General features: G+C 43.8%; 1 long non-coding RNA gene across 2 annotated transcripts in view; it reads left to right on the forward strand.

Annotated features, from left to right (window-relative positions):
* LOC129143616 (uncharacterized) overlaps positions 1–16,317 on the forward strand; it is an 84,532-nt gene that overhangs the window by 5,043 nt on the left and 63,172 nt on the right. The window contains exons 2-4 of one of the 2 annotated variants that reach the window (XR_008547249.2): positions 61–288; positions 4,955–5,181; positions 10,356–11,520. The exons of the other annotated variant lie outside the window; for it this stretch is intronic. This is a non-coding gene — a long non-coding RNA (uncharacterized LOC129143616). Of the gene's footprint in view, positions 1–60; positions 289–4,954; positions 5,182–10,355; positions 11,521–16,317 lie in introns of those variants that run through there. 2 annotated transcript variants of the gene reach the window in all.

Below are 16,317 nucleotides of genomic sequence, written 5' to 3' on the forward strand. Positions count from 1 at the left end.
AAAGCTTACTTTTTGATTAATACTTTTCCTTTTTACCAATTCCTTTTTCTTTTTTTTCAGGCTCATCCATGGAATACCAATTCTTTTTCTTAGTGTTCACATTGGATTTTTCTGTTAAAAATAGATTGTTGGAGTTGGCTAACAAGTTGATGACTTCCAGTCAGGCACTCTCTTCTGTAAAGTCTCTTTTGTAAACTCCTACAAGCAGCTATTTCACTGGATTTGAAAAGACTGACTAAAAAGAACCATGCACTGTGACTCTCAAGTATACAGGAATATTGTTATTAGGTAATTTTTTTTTCAATATGCGTTAACCTTGTCTTCCCTACAATTTTCTTTTTCTTTTTTTTTTTTTTTTTTTGAGATGGAATCTCACTCTGTCGCCCAGGCTGGAGTGCGGTGGCACAATCTCAGCTCACTGCAACCTCTACTGCCTGGGTTCAAGTGATTCTCCTGCCTCAGCCTCCTGAGTAGCTGGGATTACAGACGCGCGCCACCATACCCAGCTAATTTTTTGTATCTTTAGTAGAGACGGGGTTTCACCATCTTGGCCAGGCTGGTCTTGAACTCCTGACCTTGTGATCCACCCGCCTCAGCCTCCCAAAGTGCTGGGATTACAGGCATGAGCCACGGCGCCCAGCCTCCCTACAGTTTTCAAACATTCAGAGAGGTGATTATGGTGTATCTTTTATTCTGTTTTGCTTTGGATCTTGGCGTTCTTCTAGAGAACTCATCTGCTCAGGAGCTTCTCAGTGCATCTTCCCTCCCAAACTTGTCTTACCCAGCAGAGAATGAATGTACTCGAGATTACCAGTTTTGCAGATGAATAAACCAATGATTCCAGAGGTTATGGTGCATATCTAGAGTCACATGACTAAGAAATGATAAAACCAGGATTTCAGCCAGGTTATCTGATTCAAGACATTTTCAGACAAAAAAATCTGGAGTTTGCCACCAACAAGAAATGATCCTAGCCTCAGCATCTCAGCCCACACTGGGAGTGTCAGGTGCTGAAAAAAATTTTTTTTAATTTTACATAGTAAATAATTTTATAAAAAAGAAAGAAATGATCCCTTATACAAGAAGGAATGATAAAAATATTAGTAAATAAGTGGTTAAAACTAAAAACTTTTTACCATACAAAGTAATAGTAAGTAATTTGTGTGGTTAATAAGGTAAAGCAAGATGGAACTGATACTCTGGACAACAAAGTCATATATTTAGAAGCAGGATGAGTGGAGTGATGGTTGGAGTTGAAGTTTTCCAAGGTCCTGGTATTGTTTGGGAAGTGGGTAAAAATATTGATTAACTTTAACCTTTACTCTTTTAAGTGTATAAGATAAAATATGTAGGGTAACTGCTTTTCCAAATTAACAGAAGAAAATAGAATAAAGAAAAATACAAAAAAAAGGCCGAGCATGGTGGCTCACGCCTGTAATCCCAGCACTTTGAGATGCTGAGGTGGAAGGATTGCTTGAGACCAGGAGTTTAAGACCAGCCTGTGCAACATAGCCAGACTCCCTCCCAGCTCTACAAAAAACAAAAGAGATTAGCCAGCTGTGGTGGTGCACACCTATAGTCCCAGCTACTTGGGAGGCTGAGGCAGGGGGAATACATTTCAGTTTTAAAGAGTGCAAAATGGACAAGAAAATAAAACTTAGGCCAGGTATGGTGGCTCACGCCTGTAATCCCAGCACTTTGGGAGGCTCAGGCAGGTGAATTGCTTTAACTAAGGGGTTCAAGACCACCCTGGACAACATGATGAAACCCCATCTCTACCTAAAATACAAAAAAAATTGGCTGGGTGCGGTGGCTCACACCTGTAATCCTAGCACTTTGGGAGGCTGAGATGGGCAGATCACCTGAGGTCAAGAGTTCAAGACCAGCCTGCCCAACATGGCAAAACCACATCTCTACTAAAAATACAAAAATTACCCGGGCATGCTGGCATGTGCCTGTAATCCCAGCTACTTAGGAGGTTGAGGCAGGAGAATCACTTGAACTCGGGAGGCGGAGGTTGCAGTGAGCCGAGATCACGCCACTGCACTCCAGCCAGAGCAAGACTCCATCTCAAAAAAATTAGCCAGACATCATGGCACATGCCTGTGGTCCCAGCTAGTCAGGAGGCTGAAGTGGGAGGATCTCTTGAGCCCAGGAGTTCAAAGTTACGGTGAGCAATGATCTTGCCACTGTACACCAGCCTAGATCACAAAGCAAGACTCTGTCTCTTTAAAAAAAAAAAAAAAAAAAAAAGGCCAGCCATGGTGGCTCACACCTATAATCCTAGCACTTTGGGAGGCTGAGGTGGGCGGATCACTTGAAGTCAGGAGTTCGAGATCAGCCTGGCCAGCATGGTGAAACCCCTTCTCTACTAAAAATACAAAAATTAGCTAGGCATGGTTGCATGCACCTGTAGTCCCAGCTATTTGGGAGGCTGAAGCATGAGAATCGCTTGAACCTGGGAGGCAGAGTTTGCAGTGAGCTGAGATTATGCCACTGCGCTCCAGCCTGGGCAACAGAGCAAGATCCTGTCTCAACAAAAAACCATTTCACCTCTTTATGTGGCTTCTAGAAAATTTAAAATCACATTTGTGACTTCCATTTTATTTCTCTTGGACAGCACTGATCTAGGATATATATAGAACTAATGTAAGTGAATAAGAGAAAGACAACCCAGCTTTTTAAATTGGTAAATACCTCAGAAGAGGAAAAATTAATGTCCAGGAAACATTTGAAAAGCTGTTTCAGGGAAATCAGGGTGCTGGTCAGAGTGTTAATTGATACAATCATTTTGGAAAACAAGTTGGTTGGCATTACCTAGTAGAGTTGCATATGGGCATATCTTAAAACCCAACAATTGTTCTTAGATATACAAATTAAAACTCTTGCAAATATACACCAAAAGACATGTCTAGGAATGTCCATAGCAGTATTGGCAAATGGGCAAATGTCTATCAACTATAGTATATATAATGAACTACTATTAAACAGCTTAAAAGGCAGGGTCTGCATTTGTTGCTGAGGCAGGAGTATCACCTCAAACACTTGGGCTCAAGCGATCTTCCCACCTCAGTCACCCAAGTAGCTGGGACCACAGGTGTACTCCACCATGCCTGGATTTTTTTTTTCCCCTGTCTTATGGTGCTGATGTATAATTGTTTTTTAGTTTTTTTAGAAACAGGGTCTCACTATGTTGCCCAGGTTGGTCTTGAACTCCTGGCCTCAAGTGATCTTCCCACACTGGTGTCCCAAAGCATTGGGATTACAAGCATGTGCCACCAAGCCTGGCCATAACTGAAATTTTTAGCTATGCCTACCAAAATGGTAAAGTCTTGGGGACATAATAATGAACAGGAAATAAAAGGCATAGAATGTTTTTCCATTTATGTAAAGTTTTAAGAGTCAAAATTAAACAACAGATGGTGTTGAGAATTAAATATGGGAAAACTATAACCAAGAGAAAGGTAAAGAAAAATTTTAGGATAGTTTTGGTTTGGTTTGGTTTTCCTTTCTGAACAGGAAAAGGGATTATATAGGGGACACCCAGGAGGCCTCAGAGCACAGGTAAATTTGTATTTCTTAAACTAGTTAGTAAGTGGACAGATATTTGTTTTGTTATTTTGTCTACACTAGATGTAATGAATGTTATTTATATCTATTTATTATTCCGTAACAACTATGTGTGTGCGTCCTTTGACCCAGCAAATTCTATTTCTAAAATTTTGGTTCACGGAAATAAAAGCACTCGTACATAGACTAAATGTACAAATTAATGGTATAATTTGTAGTGGGAGAAATGAAGTGAATGCTCATAAATAAGGGAATGGGTGAATATATTTTGGAACATCCATACAGAGGAGTATTATACTGTCATTAAAAAGAATTGAGTTTGCCAGACATGGTGGCTCACAACTGTAATCCCAGAACTTTGGGAGGCCGATGTAGGAGGATCACTTGAGCTCAGGAGTTGGACACCAGCCTGGGCAACATAACAGGACTTCATATCTACTAAAAATAAAAAATTAGCTGGGTATAGGGTCATACACCTATAGTCCCAGCTACTCAAGAGGTTGAGGTGGGCGGATTGCTTGAGCCCAGGAGATGGAGGCTGCAGTGAGGCAAGATCGCGCCACTGCACTCCAGTCTGGACAACAGAGCAAGACCATGTCTCAAAAAATAAATAAATACATAGTAAGTATATGCATATGTATTTAGATATCTATTAAGAAATTAGGCCGGGCGCAGTGGCTCACGCCCATAATCCCACCACTTTGGGAGGCCAAGGCAGGCGAATCATCTGAGGTCAGGAGTTTGAGACCAGCCTGGCCAACATGCCAAAACCCTGTCTCTACTAAAAATACAAAAATTAGCCGGGCATGGCACGCGCTGGTAATCCCAGCTAGTCGGGAGGCTGAGGAAGAAGAATCACTTGAACCCAGGAGGCAGAGGTTGAGTGAGCCAAGATCACACCACTGCACTCCAGCCTGGGCAACAGAGTAAGATTCCGTCTTAAAAACAAACAAAAAAAAAACAAACAAAAAAACCCTCACACTATATTCCAAATCCTGAAATAAGAAACAAATTTGCAAATTAAGAAATTATTGATTAACTTATTGATTATTGCTCAGAAAACGTACCTTATTTTTACTCTGAAATTCACTTTATTTATAATACTTTAAAACAATTTAGCTAAAGTAGTGTTTATAGGATGTTACTTCTCTGGTTAGACATGTTTCACACAACAGTTTTCAATGCTGAAAATTCATTTGATAATTTTAATCACAATTTATGATTGATTGATGGATTAATCAGTAATTTAGATGCCATAAGAACCATTGAAAGGAATAATCTGACTATTGCTCATTGTACAATCTTGATCATTAGTTATAAGCCAAGAATCTGATATCCCACTCTTGAATTACATTTTTCAATGTGTGTATTTGGTCAACAACAGGTCTCAGTGAGCCGAGATCATGCCACTCCACTCCAGCCTGGGTGACAGAGCAAGACTCCGTTTCAAAAAAAAAAAAAAAAAACTGAAAATACCAAATATTGACAAGGATTTGGAGCAAGTGGAACCCTCATACATTGCTGATGGAAATGCAAAATTATACAGCCAATTTGGAAAAATAACTGGGTGTGTGGTGTGCACCTATATTTCCAGCAACTTGGGAGACTAAGGTAGGAGGATCCCTTGAGCCCAGGAGTTTGAGGTTACAGTGAGCTGATGGCGCCACGGCTCTCCAGCCTGGGTGACAAAATAAAACTGTCTCAAAAAAAAAGAAAAAAAAATGATGCTATAAGAAAAAAACTATATACCAATGTCCTTCATTAACATAGATACAAAATGTTTAATCACAATTTTAGCAAATTGAATCCAACTGTCTCCCCCACCCCCACATCTATCTATATATCTATATTTGTTTGTTTGTTTGTTTTGAGACGGAGTTTTGCTCCTGTTGCCCAGGCTGGACTGCAATGGCATGATCTCGGCTCACTGCAACCTCCACCTCCTGGATTCAAGTGATTCTCCTGCCCCAGCCTCCCGAGTAGCAGGGATTACAGGCATGCCCCACCACGCCTGGCTAATTTTGTATTTCTAGTAGAAACGGGGTTTCACCATGTTGGACAGGCTGGTCTCAAACTTCTGACTTCAAGTGATCCACCCGCCTCATCCTCCCAAAGTGTTGGGATTACAGGCGTGAGCCACTGCATCCGGCCTTGTTTTTTTGTTGTTTTTTTTTTGAGACAGGGTCTTGGTCTGTCACCCAGGCCAGAGCGAGTCTCATGGCTCACTGTAACCTCTGCCTCCTGGGCTCAAGGAATCCCACCTCGGCCTCCTGAGTAGCTGGGACTATAGGCACAAGCCACCACGCCTAGCTAGTTTTTGTTTTGTTTTGTTTGATTTGGTTGGTTGTTTTTTTCTTTTGTTTTTGTTTTTGTAGAGATGGCATTTTGCCATGTTGCCCAGGGTGGTATCAAACTCCTAGGCTCAAGTGATCCACCCACTTCAGCTTCCCAAAAGGCTAGGATTGTAATCACATCTGTAGGCATGAGCCACCACGCCTGATAAATCTAACAATACATTAAACGTAAAATACCAGGCCAGGTGCAGTGGCTCACACCTGTAATCCCAGCAGTTTGGGAGGCCAAGGCGGGTGGATCACCTGAGATCAGGAGTTCAAGACCAGCCTGACCAACATGGTGAAACCCCATCTCTACTAAAAATGCAAAAATTAGCTGGGCATGGTGGCACACGCCTGTGGTCCCAGCTACTCGGGAGGCTGAGGTGGGAGAAGGGACTAGCCTTGTCTCAGATGAGTCTTTGGACTTCTGAGTTAATGCTGGAATAAGTTAAGACTCTGAGGGACTATTGGGAACACATAATTGTATTTTGCAATGTGAGAGGGACATGAGATTTAGTGGGGCCAGGGGTGGAATGATATGATTTGGGTCTGTGTCCCCACTAAATCTCATGTCGAATCCCCAGTGTTAGAAGTAGGGCCTGGTAGGAGGTGATTAGATTATGGGGATGGTTTCTCATGAATTGCTTAGTACCATGCCCCCTTGTGAGTTCTCACAACATCTGGTTGTTTAAAAGTGTGTAGCACCTCCCCACCCTCTCTCTTGGTCTAGCTCCTGCCATATAAAATGCTGGCTCCTGCTTTGCCTTTCACCATGAGTAAAAGCCTCCTGAGACCTTCTCAGAAGCAGATGCTGCCATCCTTCCTGTACAGCCTGCAGAACCATGAGCAAAATAAGCCTCTTTTGTCTATAAATTACCTAGTCTCAGGTATTTATTTATAGCAATGTAAGAAAGAACTAATACAAGTGGTTTCACTTCTTATAGCCTAAAACTACCTAGCATGCCTTTGAAATTGCAACTGCTTTCTATTTCTTATAATTCAGACTTGTCTTTTCATTCCAATGAAATAACCAATTCCTGTTATTTCAAAACCAAAGAGTGCATGAGGGTGAATTATATTACCCTGAAGAGATGAGACAATGACTCTGTCTGAACCATTCAGCTGGTCTAGGTGACTAGAGACTGTGCAGAGATGTCAGGACTGTTGCCTAGGACACAAAGCAGACTTACAGGGCATTCCTCACTAAAAGAACATTTTAGGGACACTTACTTATCCAGAAAGGCATAAATAAGGAACTGGTAACCCTGATAACTTGAGAACCCTACTGCTACCTGGTGATTAGAGGCAGTCTGAGACACATAAGAGAGTGATTCAGGCCAGGAGTGGTGGTTCACACCTGTAATCCCAGCACTTTGGGAGGCCAAGGTGGGTGGATTGCTTGAGATCAGGAGTTTGAGACCAGCCTGGCCAGCATGGCGAAACCCCCCTCTACTAAAAATACCGAAGTTAGCCAGGTGTGGTGGCACATGCCTGTGATCCCAGCTACTTGGGAGGCTGAGGCACGAGAATCACTTGAACCCGGGAGGTGGAGTTTGCAGTGATCCAAGATTATGCCACTGGACTCCAGCCAGAGCAACACAGTGACACTCTGTCTCAAAAAAATATATATATATTTTGGGACCTGGACAGGTGACCATGGTGAGACCTTTGAAGACATATGTATGTCCATAGCATGCATATGTCTTTGAACTGTGTATCTTGAAGTAATGTTATGTTAAATTATGTAATAGATAATCATAAAGTGTCTGAGTCATTTCTAAGTAAGTTAAAATGCTGAGATATCAATCAATTTAATCTTTTAGTTTTTTGTTGTTGACTTTAGACATCTAGAAATATAAAGCATAATCAATTTAAGAATAAAAAATACGGCCTGGGTACAGTGGCTCATGCCTATAATCCCAGCACTTTGGGAGGCCGATGCGGGCAGATCGCTTGAGTCCAGGAGACCAGCTCGGCAACATGGAGAAACCCTGTCTCTACAAAAAATATAAAAAATTAGCCAGGTGTAATGGCAGGTGGGTGTGGTAGTATGCGCCTATAGCCCCAGCTACTAGGGAAGCTGAGGTCAGATGATCACTTGAGCCTGGGAGGTGTAGGTTGCAGTGAGCCAAGATTGTGTCACTGCCCTCCAGCCTGGGCAACAGAGTGAGACCCTGTCTCAAAAAGCAAAAACTATGCAAATAAGGACAATTATTAACAAAACAATCTGAAATCCGTATCTGAAAAGTGTTTCTGGCCAGGCGTGGTGGCTCACGCCTGTAATCCCAACATTTTGGGAGGCCGAGGTGAGTGGATCACTTGACACCAGGAGTTGAAGACCAGCCTGGCCAACATGGTGAAACCCTGTCTCTACTCAAAATACAAAAATTAGCCAGGTGTGGTGGTGCATGCCTGTAATCCCAGCTACTTCTTGGGAGGCTAAGGCAGGATAATCGCTTGAACCCGGGAGGCAGAGGCTGCAGTGAGCCGAGACTGTGCCACTGCACTCCAGCCTGGGTGACAGAGCGAGACCCTGTCTCAAAAAAAAAAAAAAAGTGTTTCTAAAGGTAACCAGGCCAGGCACAGTGGCTTGCCTAGGCCTACCAGCTGCAGGGCAGGTTACAGCTAGTGGCCCAAGCTCTGGGATAAAATATTAATCAATATTAATGATACTTAGTCTTTTAAGCTTAAGCTTATATACTTTGTTGTCTTTATGGTTTAACAAAGCTAAATATATTTCAATCTGTTAATAAAAATGGAAGAAACATCTTTAAAAAATTATGAAGTAATTTTCATCTACAAATATTGATAAAAAAAAAGTTCAAAATTACTTTCTAGGTTTTTCACTAGAAATTAGGTTACTAAAAGTTAAAATTATAGTAAATATATATATTAAAACTACTAGGCTGGGCCTGGTGGCTCGTGCCTGTAATCCCAGCACTTTGGGAGGCCGAGGCAGGTGGATCACCTGAGGTCAGGAGTTCGAGACCAGCCTGGCCAACATGGTGAAACCCCGTCTCTACTAAAATAAAAAAATTAGCTGGGAGTGGTGGCAGGTGCCTGTAATCCCATAATCCCAGTTACTTGGGAGGCTGAGGCAGGAGAATCGCTTGAACCTAGTAGGTGGAGGCTGCAGTAAGCAGAGATTGCGCCACTGCACTCCAGCCTGGGAGAGCAAGACTCTGTCTCAAAAACAAACAAAAAAAATTTCTAGCTATAAGAGAAACAATTCTGTGTACACAGCATTTAAAAACCAAATGTGTCTTTGGTAAAGAAGATTATAAAGAAGGCATGAGAATGTAGTTTTTCTTAAAGGAAAAGTACTTTTGTCTAGAGATTCCTAAAGATTATTTTAAGTTGAAAGGATAAGAAAGAATGATAGATAAAACTAAATGGAGGCCAGGTGCAGTGGCTCACACCTGTAATCCCAGCACTTCGGGAGGCTGAGGCAGACGGATCACCTGAGGTCGGGAGTTTGAGACCAGCCTGACCAACATGGAGAAACCCCGTCTCTGCTAAAAATACAAAATTAGCCAGGCATGGTGGCGCATGCCTGTAATCCCAGCTACTCAGGAGGCTGAGGCAGGAGAGTCGCTTGAATCTGGGAGGCAGAGGTTGCGGTGAGCCCAGATCGTGCCATTGCACTCCAGCCTGGGCAACAAGAGCGAAACTCCATCTCAGGAAAAAAAAAAAAAAAAACTGAATGGATATAGAAGGTTGAAGAAAGAAAGAGATTGGGGAAAAAAATGTAACAAATTATAAAAGTCTCTAGAAAGCTTATCTTGTGTCATCAAAGCTGATTGAAATTGGATGGGTTGGCTGGGCGCGATGGCTTACACCTGTAATCCCAGCACCTTAGGGAGCTGAGGCGGGCGGATCACGAGGTCAGGAGTTCGAGACCAGCCTGGCCAACATGGTGAAACCCCATCTATACTAAAAATACAAAAATTAGCCGGGTGTGGTGGCGGGCACCTGTAATCCCAGCTACTCGGGAGGCTGAGGCAGGAGAATCACTTGAAACTGGAAGGCAGGGGTTGCAGTGAGCTGAGATGGCGCCACTGCACTCCAGCCTGGGTGAATGAGCAAAACTCCATCAATCAATCAATAAGATGGATCAGCATTTCCATTGTACATACCACCCTTAGTCTTCCAGAGTGGTGGAAAACACAAATCGGATAATAAAAGAATCAATTGGCAAAGCTTATGCAAACTTTTAACTTTCCCTGGCTTAAGGCTCTTCCATTTGCTTGACTTACATTCTACCTGGTTTGGAAAACATCAGGTGTCTTTCTCCCTTTGAAATAGTAATGGGAAGGTCCATGTGCCTAGGATGAAGGAGCCTATGAACCAGCTCTCCTTAAAGGTGATACTCTTTGTTTTTGCTAAGGGCTTGTAAGCTTCTCACTAAAATTAAGGATTAATGAAGGATTTTTCTTTTTTTTTTTCCAGATGGAGTGTCGCTGTGTCACCCAGGCTGGAATGTAGTAGTGCGATCTTGGCTCACTGCAACCTGCACCTCCCAGGTTCAAGCGATTCACCTGCCTCAGCCTCCTGAATAGCTGGGATTACAGGCGCACACCACCACACCCAGCTAATTTTTTGTATTTTTAGTAGAGACAGAGTTTCACCATTGGCCAGGCTGGTCTCAAACTCCTGACATCAAGTAATCCACCTGCCTCGGTCTCCCAAAATGCTGGGATTACAGGTGCAAGCCACACACCCAGCCTAAGGATTATTTTAACAGTGAGCTCCCAGAATATAAGACCATCAAAGATCACAGTCTCCAACCTGGAGATTTTTTAAATACAAAAACATCAAATAGGGGACTCTTTCCAACATGTTAGAAGGAACCATATCAGGCAGCCCTGCCTCAGTGGGCATCTTCAACAGCAGAGATCTTCAATACCTTATTTTTCAGACTAGTACAAGGAATAGATGAAATATTTATTTGGTTACATTTATTTGTTTAAAAAAATTTTTTTTAGAGATAGAGTCTGGCTCTGTTACCCAGGCTGTAATGCAGTGTCATGATTATAGCTCACTGTAGCCTTAAATTCCTGAGCTTGAGTGATCCTCCTGCCTCAGCCCCATGAGTAACGGACTGCAGGTGGATGCCACTTCACCTGGCTAATTTTTTATTTTATTTATTTTTATTTATTTTTTTGAGATAGAGTCTTGCTCTGTCACCCAGGCTGGAATGCAGTGGTGCGATCTTGGCTCACTGCAAACTCCGCCTCCTGGGTTCATGCCATTCTCCGGCCTCAGCCTCCCGAATAGCTGGGACTATAGGCGACTACCACCATGCCTGGCTAATTTTGTTTTTGTATTTTTAGTAGAGACGGGATTTTACCACGTTAGCCAAAATGGTCTCGATCTCCTGACTTCGTGATCCGCCTGCCTCGCCCTCCCAAAATTCTGGGATTACAGGCGTGAGCCACTGAGCCTGGCCTATTTTTATTTTATAGAGATAGGATCTTTCTATGTCACCCAGGCTATTCTCAAACTCCTGACCTCAAGTGATCCTCCTGCGTTGGCCTCCCAAAGTTCTGGAATTATAGGCATAAGCCACTGCACCTGGCCTGGTACTTTTAGAAATAAGAACACTTTTCAGACCTGGATTTCAAGTTGTTTTGTCAATAATTGTCCTTATTTGCATCATATTTTTTATTCTTAAGCTGATTATGCTTTGTACTTTTAGATAACTAAGGTCAACAACAGAAAATGAATTATGATAGTTAGATGCTTAGAAAGAATCCAATATTCTGCAGCTTCCTTGTAAGCGGATGGCCTGACCAACGTCCCATTGCTCTGTCTCTTTTTTTTGTTAATCAATTCAGCATTGAGACATCACTAAGTTCATAAGCCACAATACCTCTCCTCTCTTCCTCTGACATGGAACAAGGTTACCTGGGAATGAGCCTTCCCAGCTACATGGGAGAAACATACATCTAAAATGTTGAACATCAATGCTTTCAGAAGAGAAAGATTTCAATCAAAAGAGAGAAATGAGAAAAAAAATCAGAGCAGTCTGAGCTACATGAGGTATGCAAAACTTATCAGGCATAAAGAGACATGAGTGGTCAGGCGCCATGGCTCACACCTGGAATCCTAGCACTTTGGAATGCTGAGGTGGGCAGATCACTTGAGCTCAGGAGTTCAAGACCAGCCTGGGCAATATGGCAAAACTCTATCTCTACAAAAAACACAAAAAAATTAGCCAGGCATGGTGGCATGCACCTGTAGTCCCAGCTACTTAGGAGGCCGAGGTAGGAGGATTGCTTGAGCTGGGGAGGCAAAGGTTGCAGTAGCCAACATCGCGCCACTGCACTCCAGCCTGAGCAACAGAGACAGATCCTGTCTCAAAAAAAAAAAAAAAAAAAAAACCACACATGAATATGGGACTTCAGCCACACACTCCTGCACTCATGCCTGGGGACAATGGTTTAAAGGCATTTTGTTATTTCTTTCTTTTTTTTTTTTTTTTTTTTTTTTTGAGACAGAGTCTTGCTCCGTTGCCAGGCTGGAGTGCAGTGGCGTGATCTCGGCTCACTGCAACCTCCACCTCCCAGGTTCAAGCAATTGCCCTGCCTCAGCCTCCTTAGTAGCTGGGACTACAGGTGTGCACCACCACACCCGGCTAATTATTTGTATTTTAGTAGAGACGGGGTTTCACCATGTTGGCCAGGATGGTCTCAATCTCCTGACCTCGTGATCTTCCCACCTCAGCCTCCCAAAGTGCCGGAATTACAGATGTGAGCCACCGTGCCTGGCCTGTTATTTCTTTTCTTCCCTGTAGGTTCCTGACTGCCTCACCCATTATCTTTTTTTATCTTTCTTTTGACAGGGTCTCACTCTGTCACCTAGGCTGGAGTGCAGTTGTGCAATCACAGCTCACTGCAGCCTTGACCTCCTGGACTCAAGCAATCCTCCTGCCTCAGCCTCCTGAGTAGCTGAGACTACAGGCATGCACCTGGCTAATTTTCCTTTTGTTTTTCTGAGACGGAGTCTCAGTCTGTTGCCCAGGCTGGAGTGCAGTGACACCATCTCAGCTCACTGCAGCCTCCACCTCCTGGGTTCAAGCAATTCTCCTGCCTCAGCCTCCTGAGTAGCTGGGACCACAGGTGCATGCCACCACGCCTGGCTAATTTTTGTATTTTTAGGAGAGACAGGGTTTCACCATGTTGGACTGGCTGGTCTCAAACTCCTGATCTCAGGTGCTGGAGTTACAGGTGTGAGCCACCGTGCCCGGCCCTAATTTTTGTATTTTTTGTAGAGATGGGGTATCCCCATGTTGCCCAGGCTAGTCTCAACTCCTGGGCTCAAGTGATCCACCTGCCTCAGCCTCCCAAAGTGCTGAAAATACAGGTGTGAGCCACTATGCCCAGCCTCAGCCATTATCTTCCTGTTCCTGGAATTTGTGATATAAAGAACAATGTACAGCCAATCAATAGCTTATATTACTTTAACATAAATTCTTTTTTTATTTTTTTTTGAGACAAGAGTCTCATCCTGTTGCCCAGGTTGGAGTACAGTGTTGCGTTCTCGGCTCACTGCAACCTCCGCCTCCCGGGTTCAAGCAATTCTTCTGCCTCAGCCTCCTGAGTAGCTGGGATTACAGGCACATGCTACCATGCCCCAGTAGTTTTTGTATTTTTGGTAGAGACCGGGTTTCACCATGTTGGCCAGGCTGGTCTCAAACTCCTGACCTCAGGTAATCTGTCCACCTTAGCCTCCAAAAGTGCTGAGATTCCAGAGGTGAGCCACCATGACCGGCCCTAACATAAATTCTTGATAAGCAACTTAGAAATTGCCTCTTCTATATTCCTTTAAAAACCCACTTATAACTGCTGTTAATCAGAGCGTATATTCAGGGCAACTTGAATCTATGCTCCTGGGTTGTAGTCCATTAACTTGGCCCAAACAGACTCTGTACTTAGTTAATTTTTCCTCAGTTTTTTTCCTTTTGGTTAACAGAAGAAAACAAGGAAACAACAGCAAAAGTCTAGAGGGGAGGGTGGTGGGTGGGAGAGAGTGAGAATAGAGATCAGGACATGGACTTGCTACAATATATTATTATTGTTATTATTATTTTCCGAGACAGAGTCTTGCTCTGTCACCCAGACTTAGTGCAGTGGCATGATCTCGGCTCACTGCAACCTCCACCTCCCAGGTTTAAGCAATTCTCCTGCCTCAGCCTCCTCTGTCAAAAAAAAAAAAAAAAAAAGATTTATATTTTTCTTTTTCTTTTATCAAGTCATAATCATGGAACAGGGTATGAAGAAGACCAAGTTGGGCTGGAACTTGGTTCCCTGACTCACATCAGCTACAACTCCCACCTCTGTCTGGCTAATTTTTGTATTTTTAGTAGAGATGGGGTTTCACCATGTTGGCCAGGCTGGTCTCAAACTCCTGACCTCGTGATCTGCCCGCCTCGGCCTCCCAAAGTGCTGGGATTACAGGCGTGAGCCACCATGCCCGGCCTTACAATATATTATTTAAAATGTCCACTTTTTAACACGAAGTTACAAGATGAGCAAAAAACATGAAAGTGTGATCCATACACAGGAGAAAACAAAACAGGTAATAGAAACTGCCTTTGAAGAGCCCAGATGTTGACTTTAGTAGACAAACAAATACTTTTTTTTGTTTGTTTGTTTTTGAGATGGAGTCTCACTCTGTCGCCTAGGCTGGAGTGCAAAGGTGCAATCTCAGCTCACTGCCAACCTCCGCTTCCTGGGTTCAAGCAATTCTGCCTCAGCCTCCTGAGTAGCTGGGATTACAGGTGCACACCATCACATCCGGCTAATTTTGGTATTTTTAGTAGAGACGGGGGTTTCACCATGTTGGTCAGGCTGTTCTTGAACCCCTGACCTTGAGATCCGCCCACCTCAGCCTCCCAAAGTGCTGGGATTACAGGCGTGAGCCACCGCGCCGGGCCTTTTATTTATTTATTTTTTTTTTTGAGAGCATCTTGCACTGTTTCCTGGGCTGCAGTGCAGTGGCACAATCTCAGCTCACTGCAACCTCCACCTCCTGTGTTCAAATGAATCTCGTGCCTCAGCCCCCCAGGTAGCTGGGATTACAGGTATGCGCCACCACTCCCAGCTAATTTTTGTATTTTTAGCAGAAATGGGGTTTCGCCATATTGGCCAAGCTGGTCTTGAACTCCTGGCCTCAAGTGATCCACCCACCTCAGCCTCCCAAAGTGCAGGGATTATAGGCGGGAGCCCCCACACCTGGCCTAGCATACAAATACTTCCAAGCAGCTATTACAAATATGTTCACACAACTCTTAGTTGGTTCAGGCTGCTATGACAAATTACCATAGACTGGGTGGCTTAAACAACAGAAATTTATTTCTCATAGCTATGGAGGCTAGGAAGTCTGAGATTTTGGTGCCAGCATGTTCATGTTCTGGTGAGGGCCCTCTTCTGATTGCAGACTACTATGTTCTCACTGTATCTCATATGGCAGAAACAGACACTCTCTGGGATCCCTTTCTTCTTATTATTATTTTTTTTGAGATGGACTCTCGCTCTGTCACCCAGGCTGGAGTGCAGTGGCACGATCTCGGCTGACTGCAAACTCCGCCTCCCAGGTTCAAGCGATCCTCCTGCCTCAGCCTCCCAAGTAGCTGGGATTACAGGTGCACACCACCATGCCCGGCTAATTTTTGTATTTTTGGTAGAGAGGGGGTTTCACCATGTTGGTCAGGCTGGTCTTGAACTCCTGACCTCAGGTGATCCGCTTGCCTCAGCCTCCCAAAGTGCTGGGATTACAGGCATAAGCCACTGAGCCCAGCCCCCTTTTCTTTTTTTTTTTTTTTGAGACGGAGTCTCGCTCTGTCGCCCAGGCTGGAGTGCAGTGGCATGATCTTGGCTCACTGCAATCTCTGCCTCCTGGGTTCACGCCATTCTCCTGCCTCAGCCTCCCAAGTAGTTGGGACTACAGGCGCCTGCCACCATGCCTGGCTAATTGTTTCTATTTTTTAGTAGAGATGGGGTTTCACTGTGCTAGCCAGGATGGTCTTGATCTCCTGACCTCGTAATCCGCCCACCTCAGCCTCCCAAAGTGCTGGGATTACAGGTGTGAGCCACCACGCCCGGCCTCTTTTTTTTTAATAATAGAGATGGGGTCTTACTATGTTGCCCAGGCTGGTCTTGAACTGCAGCCTCCAGCAGTCCTCCCACTTCAACCTCCCAAAGTGCCAGGATTCTAGGTGTGAGCCACTGCACCTGGCTTGGGGTTCCTTTTTATTTTTTATTTATTTTCTAACTTAAAAAAATGTATTTCCATAGTTTATTGGGAAACAGGTGGTGTTTGATTACATGAGTAAGTTCTTTAGTGGTGATTTGTGAGATTTTGGTGCACCCGTCACCCAGACCGTATACACTGCACCCAATGTGTAGTC

This window comes from Pan troglodytes, chromosome 2, assembly GCF_028858775.2.
Source record: "Pan troglodytes isolate AG18354 chromosome 2, NHGRI_mPanTro3-v2.0_pri, whole genome shotgun sequence".
In the NCBI taxonomy this organism is placed as follows: domain Eukaryota; kingdom Metazoa; phylum Chordata; class Mammalia; order Primates; family Hominidae; genus Pan; species Pan troglodytes.